Raw genomic sequence first — 15,937 nt, forward strand, 5'->3', positions numbered from 1 at the left:
TTATATTTTTGTACGATAACTGACTACTTACCGACAATGCTTACTTTACCCAAAAATAACTATATACGGAAGTAATTTTCTAATTTCGAATAGAAGCCGCGGTGATCGAGTGCCTCCCATCAGGGCATTTTGCGGGAATCGTTGCGGAGGTGGCCGTAAGACGACGTGTTTACTCCGGGTGCTTCCGTTTCTCTTCACTGTTTAATTCTACCAGCCCTTCACTTTTATATAATTGTTCCTCATTGTATACATGAGCAGAATTTCATTTCGGAGTTGTGTGTTTGATGAGGAGTAAAAGGGAAGGGGGGGGGGGGGGGGCATGAACCACTTTACTCGCTGTTTGATTTCAAATTCTTTCCATTTGGTGGTGTGAACGATAAATGTTTTTTATGATTTTTGCGGGGTGGGGGGGGGGGAGGAGGGGATTATATATACCCCTGTTTCAACCAGACGTTAAGTCCTATTTCATTCATTGTGTTTTTCATATTTTGCACTGTCTCCATCCTAATCCTCCACTAATATTTTTTCTTCATTAAAACGTGCCCAAATATTTAAATTTTCTCTCCAAACCCCCAGTAAGTACATATTTACCGTTAGGCTATTTTTTTTATCTAATTTTTACGTTCGGGTCTGCCACTTTATTTATATTTACTTTGCCACCCTTACTGTTTAAGGCAAAGTAGAGTGGATTTAGTTAATATGTCTTCAAAGAGACACATTAAACATGCAAACATTTAAACCAAATGCTAGAATTGTCACAGAATAAATTATTTAACTAGTTCAAAAGAAAAAAATGTATTTTTTATAACTCTATCAGTTATTTCGCCTCAAAGAACAACATTTAGTACCTGAAATTAAAATTATAGAACACTTCTTATTTTCATAGCAATTCTGAATGAATTGTGAATGAATCTGAGTGAATATCTCGGCATTTCGATAATAACTGAGCTGTTTAGAAACTCATATTTGTTTAAATAATTTCAATACAATACAATACCGCAAATTGTATTTCCTTAAAACTTAATCAAATATTTCAAAATAAAAAAAAATTGTATTAAAAATATTTTTAAATAATATTTTTACTTTTGTCTCATAAGTATATTTTCTAAATAAATATAAATTATAAATGTTATTTTTTCTCACATATAGTCATGTTTTTTGGTATTTAACACTACGTAAAGATATTTCCAAAAAGATATATCGAAATCACCCCGTAAACCCAGAAATACATTTCCATTAGCTTCACTGAGAGTGCGGCGAAAATGAAAAGTCTAATTATTGATCGTTATTAAATGTTAAATTAACTATCACTAAAACAGAATATTTTAAAGTGTATTTAAACGTATAAATTATTAACTTTTTTCAACGTGATACTTTCGTGAACATTCTGGCACATTATGTTCAACGATTTAAAAAGTTTTGCACGTTTTGCATTATCAAGAAATCCAGTAATTATATATTTACCAGGCGACGGGCCCGTGGTATACCGTTTGCAGAGAAATATTATAAGGTATATTATGGCCGTTATGCTATAGAAGTCACACACCACAACTAAGCACAATCCACAACCCATACTGGCTGCGAAAATTATTATAAGCCCAATTTTCATATTTCGGGTGTTGTCCCCTCCCATAATTGTGGGGGGCTTTCACAGAGATTTAATACAGTCTAGCTCATGGACACTTTCTAATTGGGGGGGGGGGGGAGCGGGTGTTCGCCCCTTCGCACCCCTTCAATTTCCCAGTTTTTCTTGGACGAGTTCGAAAAATACAAGCGAAATTTAGTTTTTGAATAATGTGTATGATCCACATTAATAGGAATGTAAAAGTGATGTTATCTCTCCTTGATATATTTTTACTGTAATTACGTTGTATATAGGCTTAAAAATATTTGTATTGCCGAATTTCTCACCTATCGCATGTTTAAAACCACCCAGTCAAAAACTTTAAGCTAATTCATCTGAAGTCATTGTCGATCAACACGGGCGTAAATAACATGTTACCATTTTACGATTTCGGAGTGGCACTTCTCTACCCAATAAATCCCTCCGTTTCAAGATAAAGAGGTTGGTAAGAAACATTTATTTGGTGCCATGAGTCCAATGTAGGCTACACAGGATGAATGGCAATGAAAAATTAACTTTGCTATCCATGTTTTTTTAAAAAAAATTTCTATTTAAGGTGGAGAAGACTAAACAAATGTACAACTGCCACAGAATTAAAAACCGACCCTGCGTCATTCGTGGAAGATATCTACTGTATTGCTGTTTAAAACTGTTTCATTGGAACATACAGTAATATTTTATAGTTATTTGAAGAAATACAATGAAAGTCAAGCAAGAGGTAAGTTATTTTTATTTTCATTTTTGAGTGTTACATAATTTTCCTTCGCACGAACTTATGCTTTATAAAAGTTGCTTTCTTCCAGAAACCATACACTCCGTGTGTAAAGCGGTCGTCAAGTGGCAATAGATTTCCGCGTTTTCTTCAAGCCAAAGGAAAATAATAATAAAAAAATCCAAAATGAAAACTAACGGAAAGCAAGTGAAAAGTATTTAAAGAAGTTGTTGACGAATGTTCTTGTAGAGGAGATATTGCAAATAAGTAATTTTAGGATGGTTTTTAATTAATCAAAGTATCAAGCTATTTGTTTAACGGCTGTAAAGCTCAGCCGTTTCAGATCATATCTAATGGATATTTTTGAACAATCATTTAATTTTCTCGATATAGACGCAAGGTCACGACGCAGTGATTTGTTTTAAGACTGTTAGACAAGTTAGATAAAATTGTACAAGTTAGATAAAATTTTAATATGAGTGTGTGGAAAATGTTTGGTATCATTATGCCAAGTAAAGTGACTTTTGTGATGAAGTGATGTTTTTTTTGCAAATATTTTCTAATGTAGTGATTTCACGTAAATATGTTAAAAAAATATATTATAAGTATAAAATTAAAGTATTTGAAATGACGTGTTTTAGACACGAAACAAATATACGATAAAAAGTATTTTACAAATTGTAAAAAAAATTGTAGTGTCAGAAGCTGTTATTAAAATTAAGTGCCTACAGATGTGAGCGTTATATCATGTATTATCGATATTCATATCGCATTCATACGTACGTCTTCCAAACTTTGAAGTGTGACTATGACATAATCTGTTCGGAAAACTGTCGTGTATTATCTGAGCAACAATAAAGGCGACTGTGAGCGTGAACGCTTGTGTCGTGAGGGTAGCGAGCGTCATGTGTTCGATTCCGACATTCGCCATAACTCAAATTTGTAAGAACCGATACGCAGGTGTCCAGAGCTCAGTATAAACTCGAGGGTACCATCACCTTAAGGCCGGGTTTTATTAACTACTCAAGTGACGCAACATCGTAAAAACGCAATACGCAAACAACGCAAGAAAATCACGATCGTTTATAAAGTACCGAAGTCGCAAGACGTTACCAACCCTACGAAATTTAAATTGTAAAACGGTTGAAAACAAATCTCTTTCCCAGGCTTCTTTTGAAAATAATATTTATCATAAAAACATATAAAATTGTGAGTAATATTGATTTAGAAGTGTTGTTTTCTTTCACTGTGCGAAAGATTAACAAGTGAAAACATGATGTATGTTCTAAAATCAACACTGTGCCCTCTATGCACATAAAGTCTTAACTTCAAATATGGAAGGCAGAAAAGCAAAACTAAACGCAAGAATTTGGAAACTGTACGATTTTTTTGCATCTTGCGTAGATTATAAACAGGTATTTGGAAACGTCGTCGATAAAATTTTTGCTTCTTTGCTTCTCGTGTTTACTTTCGCAGTTAATAAACCCGGCCTAATTCTCTATGGATACCCGTGTGACGCAAATTAATACTTGTAGTTTGTTTTTTAGAAACGAAACAATAACGCTGACCTTCTAAAGTTAAGTACAAGCATTTGTTCCCTTACTGCGTTGTAACGAGTTATCAGAATTTAGTTTTTGAATTATGGTTAAACTAGTGCATTTAAATACAATTATATTTAAGTATTTTGAAGGATTATTTTTCTAAATTTATTAGTTAATACTTTTGAATACTTAAGCGTACAATTATTGTTTTTCGAATAAATATCGAAATTGGGTTAAAATATTATTTTCTAAAATAGTTTTACTAAAACAATCTTGCAAACTTTAATGACTGGCGTAAATGTAGCTTAATCCAAATTTAATCACAAGAAATCGAGTCATTGCCTCGCGTGTGTCGCATTACTGTGATTCCAGTATTACTAGTTAAAAAACCTATTTTTCCTTTAGATGTTTTTCATTATTAATCATCCTATTATTGTTTCACAGGTCTGGATAATTTTTTTCATGAATTAATGACTAATTTCAATATTCTATTTTTTTTAAATTTTAATGGTCGTTAAAAGTTAAGCAACTCTCTAACTTAATCCTTATCTTTAAAACACATTAACTGATAATGTTCAGTGATTAAAATTTAGATTAAATATTAAAGCTAAGGTACGTTAGTTGTGGGATTGAGGAGGTAACGCAAATGGCCAATCGCTAGTCACGTTTTACAAACCGAGGTGAGCACTTCACACAAACCGCGGTGAAAACTTCACACAAAACGCGGTGAAACCTTCACACAAACCGCGGTCAACACTTCACACAAACCGCAGGGAAAACAAACCGTAGTGAAAAGTACGGAGATTGATTGCTGGAACGTTTTCCGAAGATGTTTACTACACGCGTGTACTTACGCTACCCGACTATCGGATTCGAAGTTCATGATGCCTATGGGCAAGGCGCCATTTTCATTCCCAGGCGGCGAACTTCTATGCAGAGGCGTTATAGAATATGGTACAGTGTAACGCATATATGTGTTTGTAACTGAATATACATTATGTGTATTAAATATATTAAACTTAAACAGCCAATATAAACTTTTTAATTGAAACTTCTTTGCTGAGGGGGCTACAATTTTCGAGCGTTACGAAAATTCCGATCGCATGAGGTAGAGGAACCGGGAGAGGAGGGGACAGAAGGGGAGAGGTAGAAATGACGAAGGATACTTGCGCACTTGCACACGTGCAACTCGCACACTTGCATACTTGCACACTTGCATATTTCCTTATTTTCGCAATAGCATAATTAGCGCTCTCATACATGCATATGTATATATACATACATATAGGTATATAATCTGTGACCTCAGCCGAAGAAAATTATGTTCCTATACCTAAAAATATCATAAGCGAGAAGTTTCAATTCTGTCGCGCGTGGACTCCACTCACAAGTTTTTTTTAGTTGACCAAACGGAGCTTACTCGTATATATTAAAAGTACAAAAATGGAAAACAATAAAGATTATATAATGTTTCTAAAATCCGAATAAATTATGTTTACCTGATATAATGAATATGGTTCTACAATTAAATGACAAGCATAGTTGCCCCGCTTGCCTTGCCCTGGAGCCGGCCATGTTGCCAGACCATTTAAAAATAAATTCTCCGCAACATTTAATCCGCTTGGAGCAGATAAACAATTATAACCACGATAAAAAATAAATACCAAGATCACTTGCAGTCTCTACTGAGAAAGTTAGAGAAGTCTTCAGGCCTTTCTAATGATTTCTCAATTTTTTGCCCAACGCGTTTAGTACTGTATAGAAAGAGTTATTACAGAATACTCGTTTTGCAATTACGCATTACGCATTATATTTCAGATTTTTTTTCAACAGATATGATATAAACATTAACTAGATTTAGACTCGTCATGATAACCTTGCAGTATTACATAAATATCGATTTTAAATACTCAAAACTCCAACGTCGTAATTGTCACATCTCTGGGTTGGGCATGTGCTTCCTTGTGTTGCCGTTGGACACATTATATGTTTTGTTGGGTTCATTTATTTGTCGTTGTGTTGGCCAAGGTCATTTTTCCCCTTTATTTACTGTTCTTGTTGCAACTTTCTCGTCGTTTTCAATGTGTCCATCTGTGGTGAAGTATAATTTTCTGACTTATTCCTTCCACTGAATTTTCTGCGCTCTCCGTGTTTTTAACTTTTTACATCGGCTGATTTTGGCTTGGTTTCTGTGTGTTTTCTTATTTATCTTTTTTTCCCGTTATCGATGTTTCTTGTAACATACAGTGTAACCAATAATGACGTATGTCCAAAAAATACATTTTAATTCAACCAAATATCTGGTGGAAAAAACATGACATCAAACGTAAAATGCAAGAGTGTCATAAGTAGTAAATTTGCAGAAAATTAAAGTAATGACAATAAGATGAAATAAGAAACACTTCGTGTAAGACATAGCTTTAGCTTTTGTTGTAACTGTATCTTATGAACGACTTTCAACATTTTTTCCCCTGCTCGCTGAATCCCCTCTCAGATGGCCAGTGAACCGTGAGGACCAAGGCTAGCGAAGCGGCAGGTTCATTGACCTGGCTCCCGAGTCGTGCTGCCAAACGACCGGCAAAAAACAAGCGCCAGTCGCTTAATTCCCGCGGCTTTCTACTCCCGAAGATTCGGCAGAACCAATGAGCTTCCTATTCAAACGAAAGAGCATGAGAGAGAAAAATAACAAACGAGAGAGAGAGAGAGAGAGAGAGAGAGAGAGCGGTTCTTCTCTGCTCCAGTGACCTCCCTCCGGCAGTGACGGGCCCAGCTTCGAATTTTGAATGAGGAGAAAGGGGGGGGGGGGAGATGAAAAGAATGTTTTAGGTTTTATGGAATTAAGAACGCATTTCTGAAGTCTGGAAAAGTCATGATCATTACAAAGGTTTAATCTGATTTTTTAGATACTAATAAAAATATAAACTGTATAATAGGGCTAAAAGATGTAAAATAATACAATTTCACAAAAAAAAAAAATATTCAAAGGTGAAGTGTGGTTTGGAGTAGATTTGTGATTTTTATCCCTATAATTTTTTGTATTGGGGGCTTTAGAAGGAAGTTCCCTCCCATAGGACCATCACTGCCTTGCGGTGACAAGTCCTGCATTAATGATTTCTTAACACAGCTTAACAAGCATGGGCCGAACGTACATACATGGGCCATACATACAACATGGTAAGTGTAGCTTTGACATTCTTCCTTGCTCCTAGTGTCTCACCTGAAAAAACACTGTCCTGAAATGTCTTGTATTACATCCTGAAGAATGCGCCTCGCATTAACTATGGATCTCTCGTTGTTCCATATTACAGGCTCATCGTACAAACTAGGCAGGATTCCAAGTTCCACGTTTCGTCGTTAACCGGGTAAGCATGCACCTGGAAGGATAAAAAAAGTGTTTAATCTGAGGATTTAAAAAGTTTGGAAGGTTTTGTTAACACTTAAAGAAGATTACTGTGAACTCATGTTCAATGTAAGCAAACTCAGTAGTCGTGTATTTACGTAGGTATTCGCAAATTTACGAAGATTCCTGGATAATATTCAGAGCCCGCGGAGAGACTATACTAGCATGCAAACATGCCTGCAACGGCTGGTTATCTATCTTCAACCGAGTGTGGTTCACAGACTTCACAGCCCGCGGAGTTCCCCCACCCCTAGCTCGCGTTCAGGACTGGCCCCAATATGAGTAATGCCCTTTGCCATAGGGTCGCCACTCGCTCTTGCGCAATTGAAAATTCAAGGATGGCCCAGAAACGCATGATGGAGAACACCAACATCTTAAGTTCTGCTTTGTGAATTTATGCGGAAAATATTTAACTTTGCAGTATAGCCCCCAGGCTGTGGATTATAGACAGGGTTACTTAACCTGAACGTCACCTTGAATTTTGGTGACCTTAAGCAAAATTTCCCGCTTTAGGCCAAAAACATACTCAAAGGTAAAGTTAGTCGCTTTGAAGAAAATCCTAGCTGTTGAGGATTTGTTTAGATTATATATATATATTTATATATATATATATCTAATCTGCTACAACACTGATTTTCATTAATAAAAAATGCCCAAAACACAACTAATATTATCAGTTATATGTTCCTAACAATTTTTTCAGCAGTTATTGTTTTCAATAAGATAATATCTAGTTTGTACAAAGAATCACAGTCCATCACACATTAAAACTTGTACTCTGAAAGATTCGTAAACAAACATAGTTTGTACGTTTTATAATACACCAATTAAATTACTTTCTTTCGGTAAAAGCCTTGACCATTTTATCAATAAAAACAGGAAATTTGAATGCTACACATAACTATCATTTTTTTGCCACTTGCTAAGATCATGTAAGCTTAAGAGCGGCATACAAAACAGTACTTACTCATGTGGTAAGATAGACATCTTTCAAGGGTGGCAGTGTGGGTATGTTATATCTTGCATCTAAGTTCTCTGTTATGGTTCCTCTGATACCGGCGTACCACTGATCATAACCACAGATAAAGCCAATATCTTCTGAGAATGCACATACAATAAGCTGTATCCACCTCTCCTCTCACATACCATACTCAACTCAGACAAATCACTGGCCGCGGCTGGCGTACAATAAGGATATAAACTGGGGTGACAACCAGAGACTTATGAGTATAGAAACACTCGGATGCTAGCTGAAGTGGCATGTTTAAATGAACCTACTATTTTTAACATCCCTTTTAAAATATAAAAATTGTATTGTTTTTTTATGAGGGAACACCAGGACATCCTGGAGTCTATTGATGCTACACCACTGATACAGTTTAGAATTACAAATCTTTGTCAGAGAAATCAGCAACAATAGAAAAATACCATAAACAAAACAATTAACAAAATATAAAATAGAAAGATAAAATCATGTAGGTAGAAGTGACAAAAAATATGCTTGGTTTAATCTAGCCCTAGATAGATTTGTAATGTTTTAAGATGATGCAGAAGGTGATACATAGCACTGGAAGCCAATGGCTATTGCCCATGTGATAGTTTCTTAACATGCGACATTGATTCTCACACAAACATGACAATACATTAAACAACAAAATGATAATATTTCATTGCACGTGCCCACGAAATGTGACATTACACTCCACAAAACCCGACATACAACTAACACTATAAAATGTTTGAAAGTCAAAGGCTATTAGGTACTAATGACCATGTGGTTCGAACAAAGAAAGGGGCCCCGAAAGTCCATGGGTTTTAACTAAATCAAGAAAATGCACTGACCACCGAACCAGCGGCCTTGTGTGGGCAAAGCTGATAAAAGTCTTGCCACACTTTGATCATTAGTGAAGTCCGGATCATATCCCGCAACTAGGCAGACGAGTTAGGTATGACAATAAAACTCCTGTCTGGGACACAAACAAATTAAGTTAAGCAGCTGGTGAGTTCAGGCCAGCCATGGGGCTAGCCGTGGAGCCAGAAAACTAAATATTAAAGAAGGCTAACTATTGCTGTAGAGATCAGTGAAACACAAAGGATGAGGGGCTCCGCAGTGCGTAACATGTTTACTTCCATTGGCGGCTGATGGCGAACGGAGGTGACCCCGAATGGCCTCTTGCCACTAAGGGTCCCTTCCAGCACAAAGACATGTACAATTGCAGAATAGGCGAGGCCATGGCGTTGAGCTCAAATGAACAATATCAAGTTTCCTTATTAATTTAGAATTTAATGCCAATGTGAAACCATTGTCTAATACATAAAACACAGAATTAACAAAATACATTTTGTACAAAAGGAACCAGATCGAGTGGGGCGCCGCTGGCGATCGATCCGCCAGTGATGGCATTCGTTCGTCTCGCAGCTATGTTTTACTCCAAGACAATGAGTGAGTTCGTTGCATACGCACGGGCACCACATGCCCTGGCCTCTGCGAGCAGAGGGAGCACCAACATGAGTGGTTGGCTTCCATAAATGTATGAGTTTTGTTCAACCAATGCCTGGGTGATTTTTAGCTGTAGCAATGATATAAAAAGGCTACGTATTTTATTTGAGGATAAGCGGATGAACACATATGAAAATATATGTTCACTTAATCGATGGTACCATAACCCACAGTCTCGTGGCTGAAACCCATGATAGACTAGTGAATGCTGGCATGAAGTGAAAGTGTTAATTATCTATGAGGGTTCCAGACTAGTTCTTGCATCAAACAAATGAGGTTGCATGAGTCGTCGGCCCCAGCTTGGACCACTAGGCTCGTAGGCTACAAATTAATTACTGAATAAAACTAGCTGATACACTGCTACACACTTCCTAGTCAGCATAACATGCTGATTTATAGTTAAAGTAGTTAAAAACTGGTAAATGATTAACAATGTTTTGTATTATGTGTGGATGCAACTCCAAATCTCCCATATGAACAAGTTGGTGCCGACATCTTTGAATTTGCGGGAAAACCTTACCTTGTTCTCGTGGATAAATACTCTAAGTGGATCGATATTTATGAACTCTCGGCAAAATCTTCTACTGCTGTGATTCAAGCTATGCAAACTGTTTTTGCCACTCATGGTTTCCCAAGACTTTTGTGGGCAGACAATAATCCCTTTAGCCCTCATGAGTGCCGTCAATTCTTCGCTCAGCATGAAATAGAGTTGTGTACTAGCAGTCCCCATTATGAATGCAGCAATGGGCTGGCAGAGATGGGGGTTAATGTCAGTAAAATGTTATTGCAGAAAAGCCAAGGAACTGACTATAGAGAGATGCTTCGAGAATACAGGACAACTCCCCTTCCTGGTTTGGACTGGTCCCCAGCTCAGTTGCTTTTCAATAGATGGCTCAGAACCAAATTACCTGTGTCGTACAATTCCCTGAAACCTAAGGTCATCCAGCCTCGTCATGTGGTTCGCGCTCTTGTCTCCAAGGAGCAACGGATGAAGGGTTTTCATGATAGAACAGCTCGACGACAGGAGGTGCAGCTCGTCAGGGGGGACAGGGTAGTGGTCAGGACCAGCAGTTCTACCACCTGGGAGCCTGGTGTGATAGTAGGGCAGCATTCATCACCCCACTCGTATTGGATTCGCATGTCACGAGGTAAAACAGTTCGTCGAAACATAATCCACATTCGGAAGTCTAAAGTGTCTGAGCAGCCAAAAGTGGCCACTACGGTGCTGATGGAAGTTTCTTGTGGAACCCAGTCAGGCGACGCAGAGTTGCATCATGGTAGCGAGGAGCTGGGTCCACCTTCATGCTCGTCCCCACTGGAATCAGACTTCCGAGGTTTTGAGCCAGGCATAGGACAGTGTACCGTAACAAGAAGTGAAAGGGTGGTCAAGCCAGTGAAGAGATCGGATCTGCGAATAGTGACATGTAACTAGCCTCTGACAGGGAAGGTGTTATAGGTCTCTGCGTTTGTCTATCAGTATGATGTGTTATTGTATCCTATGTGTACTCTGTGTTGAAGGGTTTATGCTGTGCAATGTTCTATGTGTAAGCAGTCAGTATTTTTATGTTAAAATTGAAGAAGTGATTTGTCAAAAGTTAATCTAGAAGAGGGAAGGTGTTGTAGATGTTATATATGTAAGAGTTGGCAACCCTGTGTAGTGGGTAACAACTGAAGGTGGTATGTCACCATCACGGTGTGTGTGTTGTGTGTGGTTAACAAGTGATAAGTAAGATTTATGTAGCCTACAAGATTGTGCTGTATAACTAATGCATTCACCCAATATAAAAGGGACTAAAACAATGTTACATGTCTCGGCAACAGCGTCCAGTGCTGGAGTGGTGTGAGGTAGGGTGAAAGACGCCCTGGGCTTAGTGTAGAGGTGGGTCGAAAAGTATCAACCTGATACTTTGGCACTGATACGCGCCTGTATCAGGAATGGCAAACGAGTACACTTGAAAAGTATCAGGTACGGTACTTTATTATCAGTTCAGAATTCGCCTGGAACAACACCACGGCCAATGTGCGCAGAACCCGATCGCAGATGACGGTCACTTGGGCGGAGTTTGTGAAAGGGGAGGGAGCAGGAACGACGAATAAGGGATAAAGAAGGGAAATAATGTAGGGGAGGAAGCGCAGGGGAAGGCGTTGAAGGAGAGGCGCAAAGCGAAATTGTTACGAGTCGTTTGGTTATTGTCCCACATCAAAGTACGCTCAGTGCGCAGTGCGTACACAGTCTCGTTCAATAATAATACTAATGAAATTTTAATATTAAAAAGTACATTAATACAAGATATAATATTTATATTTGTGCACCTAACAGCTATGAAAATGCAAATAAATTCTCAGTTGACACTAATAACAGATGTAATCAACATTAGGACTTTTTTTTCCGAAAACAATTAGTATCTAGTGTGTTCATACATTAAAAGATTACGATTTTATCAAAAATTAAAAATAAAAAAAACCGATACGTACATTAGTGAGCATACTATATCAATGTTTACGTTTCAAATGTTTCTTCAGATTAGTCGATGATGATTTATAACTCAGTTTTTGTTTACACAAATTACAATTAGCAAACTCATTATTTTCCGTAAAAAATTCCACACAAATGAAGTCTTTTTCGTGCACTTATCCATTCCTTATTTCACTATAAAGATACTAACTACAAAGCATGACAGCCCGCAACAATGTACATGGTGATACACGGCCAGGACGAACTGCAGTGAATGTTGAACTGATTGATACTGGCTTTATCAGGCGGGCATGAGAGTAACAGAGGTAGAGAATTTATTACCGGGCGTGATAAATAATAATGTATCAGATTCTCCTTCCGGTCGCACGGTCTGCGTACGCGGAGCTTTGTTGCTTCCTGGGACCGTCTGATACAGAAGTATCAAAGACTTGTAACTAGTTACATTACTGTGTCAGTATCAGGTTGGAACAGATACCGAAAATTGCTGTAACAACTAGAGCTGTAGCGAACCGTATGTATTCGTTACTGAGTAACGGGTGCGCCGTCTATATACGAGTAACAAAACGTTACACACGGCTGCATTTCGTTACTCGCATGTTTCGAATGTTTCATGCATGCGCGCGCATATTCGATGAATTTACGTTACAAAGAACGATGTTTGTTTATTAAGTAAAGTATAATTTGGAAATTCGTCGTCCAAGTTTTTTTTACTGTTTATTAAAGGTATTGTGTGTGTAGACAAAGTTTGAGATTGGAACAGAAACAACGTAAGAAAGTATTTTTTACAAATTAGAAATATGTATGTTTTTGTTTTTACTATCGCGAATTTTCACGTTTTTTTATTATCTTAAAAGAGATAATATAATAAGGCCGCTCTAATGAGATTTAATTGTTTCTTGGTTAACAAAGACTGTTAATTATCAAATATTGTTAATTGTATATATTCTAATTATTATTATTTACGCGACGTCATACCGTACGCGTACGCAATACGACTCGATTCGTTGCATGTTATGCGGTATCAGAAGTAACGAGTAACGATACGATAGTAACGAGTACTGATTGTTAAAGTAACGAATACATACGGGTACACTTTTTTTCGTTACTTTACTTTTACACCTCTAGTAACAACCCACCTCTAGCTTGGACCTTTTGTCCACATTTGGTTTGGTTGCTTTCTTTGCGAGGCGGCCATGTTGGTTTCAGAGGGGAGCATGTAGCACTCGCACAAGGGGGCCGAGGCCAAATGCGGGACACGACAATGTCTACCCTGAAAAAACAATATATGATAGCAATAAAGTTTTTAAAGAACGGGTCAAAAGAAGCATGTATCTAAAATTGCGAATTAACAGTGAAATTCTCAGCATACCAAGCACACCGCTCTCTCGCTGATTAGAAAGGACCCTAAGACTAAAGCAGAAAGAGCCTAACTTACCCTGCCGGCAGCACGACGTCTAATCAGCGAAACACTTGCCACCACCCTAATCAAAACTATCCAACCACTACATGCATGTGCAGACGAGTCACAAAAAATCCTACTTAGAGGTATGCAGAGGAGGAGAAAAGTGGAGGGGAAGTGCACCACCTGGGGCCTATTCCACCAATAAACTTTGCAACTTTTCACTTTTCACTTTGCATTTTTCTTTCTTACTTCTGTTCCACAAAAATTAGAATTCGCAAAGCAAAAATTGAAAAGTGCAGAGCGAAAAGTGCAAAGACTTTGCAGTTTTGAACGTGTTTCTGTTCCACAATAATCTCTCTCTGCATAACTCATCTATAAATATTTGCAAAGTTTTCAGAAGTTTTGCAAATATTATTTTGCTTTTGCAGTTTAACTTTTTATTGTGTGATCTTATTTAAATAATTTTTTTGAGGTGGTTAAAAGTGTTGTTTGTTATAAATTTAGCTTCTAAGTAATTATTTTATTTAATTTAATGTGGTTGAGAGAAATGAAAACATAGTAACATAAACACATAACCTACAACAGTAAAAGGAGGAAAATTATGAGGAGTATATTGCATTCAAGTGATGAATCTGATGAAGATGACAGAGTTCCAGTAAGGAAAGTGTACAGATTAAGAATAAATTTAATGATTGACTATGGTATTCATTGTGCTTTTAAAAGAACGTCAGTCCATTCCTTCTCCTTTTGTTTCTGTGTTACTGTACTCGAGAAACTTGCAAATAATATATCTTTTTTTTCTTTTATAAGTTCTAATACTGCTAATTTTTTATGCACAACTTCTATTTTCTTAAGCTGGCATCACAATGCCCCGACGGGTCCGACACGACAGGCCCGACAAACTGTCGTGCAGCATCTCAGCAGGACAGATTGAAAAGCGTAGGGTCACAATACCACGACAAAAATAACCCGACGATTTTCAATTTGGCCTTCGGCAAATCGTGCCAAGCTAAATACTACAATTAAAATGCATTATAGAAAGTGCTAAAAACAAAGTAGGCTCTTTTATTTATTATTGACAGTTGAAGTACAAAAAAAAAAAACATTTAGTCGTCTGCGATACGAAGTAAGGTTAATTTAATTTGCAAAACAAAGAGTAGTTTATTATAGTTACAAGGAAACAAGATAAGTATATGTCAGTGAGGGACAGAAAAATACTCCTGATGTTAGCTGTGCGAAGAATTAAAAAGAAACGAAAAATTAAAAGATGGATTCTAAAATAACGTCTTTAACCATAAACACGATGATATCTGTTTTGTTTATGTTTATACAAACAGACTAAGGCAAGCTACAAATATTTCTATTCACCACACGTAAAACGAAATTTCACTTTTCAGCAAAAAGATTTACCAAGTAGGTAAATATTTTTGAAATTTAGTTCTGTGCTGTTTCCTTTCCGTTGCCGTTTTCTTTTCTGTCGGGCCCCGACACGACGAAATTAGAAATAGAATCTATTCCTTGCGGGCCGTCGGGGTGCGTATTTTGTCGGGCTGACCTCACGGCGAGCTTGTATTTCATTGGCTATTGAACTTGTCGGGCCTGTCGTGTCGGGGCCGTCGGGGCATTGTGATTCCAGCATAACTCTATAACCTACAAACTAGGCAACAGTAATGTAAACAATGAAAAAATAATGCAAAGACTTTGCAGACTGGCTGTAGGAATGCAAAGAGGTTAAAAATTTTGGTGGAAAACATTTACTTTGCACTTTTTAGTTATATGCAAAGCGCAAAGTGCAAATTGAAAAGTTGCAAAGTTTATTGGTGGAATAGGCCCCAGCTCATATTATTTGCATATTGGCACTGTACTGAACTTAACTGGTGCAGGCTAGATGAGAGGGTGCATCCCATCCCGCCTACCAGGGCTGGTACGGACGGGGTGGGAACAGGTTTTACTGCCACAGGAGGCACGAAATCAATGGTTAACACACAATTATTCTCCATAATGACACAGAACACAGTGACCTTGATTAGAGAGTAACATTTTTATGGTGATTTGTAAATATTACTACCTCAAGCTTTTGGGTTTATTACTATGGGTGGAATGTGTGGACTAGTTATAATTACAGGTCAGTTCATGTCAGCAAAAATGTGTATTTTTCGCTCTTAAAACAGCGAATTTTCCTTTAAGGATAAGGTTGCATCTTAAATTCTCAAAGAAGTGGTACAGTTAGTGGGTTCACCCCTATGATAGAGAAAAACATTTAATGTTTATTGAAAACATCA

Source organism: Bacillus rossius, chromosome 3 (assembly GCF_032445375.1).
Source record: "Bacillus rossius redtenbacheri isolate Brsri chromosome 3, Brsri_v3, whole genome shotgun sequence".
Lineage (NCBI taxonomy): Eukaryota > Metazoa > Arthropoda > Insecta > Phasmatodea > Bacillidae > Bacillus > Bacillus rossius.